Here is a 2439-nt window from a genome sequence, read left to right on the forward strand (position 1 = left end):
TTCCTCCGTTTCCAGCCTGTCTCAACCTGTACCACCTGTACCACCCCCAGGCTAACCCTTACAAGCCCAACACAGCAAACCCTGGCGTTCTCCGTCCCAGTCCCCAGGTATCGTAAAGTCTCTGAAGCTGAGCTCCGGGCCACAGATGCTGTCAATATACACAGAGCCAAAGCTGGTGTCTTTAATGGACCTAGAAGTCCTGGCATCATGTTCTTGCCTCACCAGGGACCCTGCCTGCCTACCTGCCTGCCTGCTGCAGGAGGAGAGAATGAGGGTTGCCGAGAACAGGAAGACATGCTCTACTACCCGTGAAAAGGGGGGAACTGACCCTCACCCCAAGGCAACAGGACACTAGTAACCCAAAGAAACTCACCCCTGTGGAGCCTACAGCTACACAAGCATTTCTTCACCCCAGTAGCAACAACAGAGGAACCTCTGCATTCAAGCCCAGTTAGTGAACTATGAGTTCACTGGGCTTACATATAAAAGTGTGAGTGACCCCCAGATGGCAGAAACACTGAAGAGTCTCAACCCCAGCATAAACGATGGCCTCCCCAAACTGCAGAGATGACATCCGCCCTTTAGTTAATTTTCCTCCTATAGATTCTACTTGCTAAGATCACATATATTGGGGCACAATCGGTACAGTTGGGTGGGGGTGCAGGAGGGAGTGGTGGTTGGGACCTCAGGTGAAGGCCTGTCATCCTTCTTCACTCCTGTGAGGGACAGTCAGCAGGCCTGATCTTGAGAGGTCTCCTCTGTAGTCTCAGGTACTCTGATTAAGCTAGTAATGGCTGTCACACTTGGCAGACAGTGTTCTACAACAATTTGACAATCACAATTCGTCCTTACATGGAGCAGGGAAAGATTACAACCAGAATCCTAGTAGCAGGAGAAAATCTGGTACAGAGTTCTCCCTGGAGCAGAACTTTGTGAGTGATGGCTTGTGAGTAGGTGACCCCTCCTACCGTGCATGAGTCCTTGGCATTTAAGTAAACCTCCCGCAACACTGGACATTAGCCCCAAGGCTGGGGAAGCAGGAGATAAAAAAGGGGGGGTGGCACTTGAGAGGTAAAGGCAGGTGGATCACTGAATTCAAGGACAGACAGCGCTACATAGGGAGACCCTGTCCCAGAAACAAACAAATAAAAATAAAAACAAGAAGAAACTTGGCGTGTTAGTAATGTAGAAAATGAGAAGTAGCTGAATCAGAGTTTACATGGAAATGATGGGGCTGAAGAGACTGATTCAGAGACCCACTGAATGAGGCAGGAGATGGTGTGTGGTTGTGTGGTGCACTTTTTTTTCTTCTGGGCCTTCAGTTACACCCAAGATCCTGTGCACACTGAAGCACACACTACCGTTGAACAAATTCTGAAGGTGATGGAAATGCCTGCCTAGATCTTTGGCTCCTACCTTTAATCTCAGCTCTCGGGAGGCAGAGGTAGGTAGGTCTCTGAGTTCAAGCCCAGCCTGGTCTACAGAGTGAGTTCTAGGACAGCCAGGGCGACACAGAGAAACTCTGTCTCAAAAAAAGAAGGAAAGGAAAGGTAGGCTCCTTCTGATTAGTTCCGGCTCTCTGCGGGAGATGGAACCTTGTGCATGCACCGCTGGTGTTCTCACCAAGCCACGCCCCCAGCCCTGATCATCCAGCCCGGCAGAGGAAGAGCCAGCGCTGTGTTCTTGTAGAGCCTAGAGAAGGACAGGCTGGATCTGTATAATGAAATGAGATGAGGAGCCCAGAAAAATGTGCCTGAATCGGGGTGGTGTTGGGGAAAAGACATCAAGGAGTGTGGCCGAGTTTGGAGTGGCTGATGTGTGGAGCACTGCCTAGTGTAGTGTGTGCAAGACCCAGGCTGAATATGTAGCACAGCACACAGATGCGTAGTGAGCACGGTGCTCAGCCCCCTGGCTGAGTGGATCTGCTGGTGGAGGAGGTTACTAAGTAGTACCCACCACTGCGCTCAACACATACATCGTGTCTGCTGCTTGGCAGGTGGCATCCCACCCTGTGGACCTGTCACCTGAGCCTGGAGGTCGGGCACAAGGGCCAGATGAGACTAAACAGCAAAGCAGAGAGGGGTGTGCCTGTGGGGTGGTTGGGCTCTTCCAGAAGGATTTTCTTTAATTTTTAAAGAGCGTGTGTGTGTGTGTGTGTTGTGTGTGTGTGTTCGTGCACGCGTCCTGGGATCCAGCCCTCTGACAGACTGACAAAGCAGTAAACACTCTCTCTCCATTGCTAAGCCATCTATCTCCCCAGCCCCTCTTATTTTGTGTGTATCTCTGTGTGTGCCTGTGTGTTTTTGTGTGCGCCTACTATGTGTGTCTGTGTGTCTCTGTGTGTTTATATGTGTGCCTCTGCGTGTGAGGAGTGTGTGTGTCTCTGTGTGTTTCTATGTGTGCCTCTGTGTGTGGGGAGTGTGTGTGTCTCTGTGTGTG

General features: G+C 50.9%; 1 protein-coding gene across 1 annotated transcript in view; it reads left to right on the forward strand.

Moving 5' to 3' along the window:
• Positions 1–471: 471 nt before the first annotated feature.
• Cplane2 (ciliogenesis and planar polarity effector 2) overlaps positions 472–2439 on the forward strand; it is a 9124-nt gene continuing 7156 nt past the window's right edge. Inside the window, exon 1 of the mRNA XM_028754029.1 lies at positions 472–490. The gene's annotated coding sequence lies outside the window, so the exon portion shown is untranslated. The remainder of the gene's footprint in view (positions 491–2439) is intronic.

The sequence above is a fragment of the Grammomys surdaster genome, unplaced genomic scaffold (genome assembly GCF_004785775.1).
Source record: "Grammomys surdaster isolate TR1022 unplaced genomic scaffold, NIH_TR_1.0 125977, whole genome shotgun sequence".
Classification (NCBI taxonomy): domain Eukaryota; kingdom Metazoa; phylum Chordata; class Mammalia; order Rodentia; family Muridae; genus Grammomys; species Grammomys surdaster.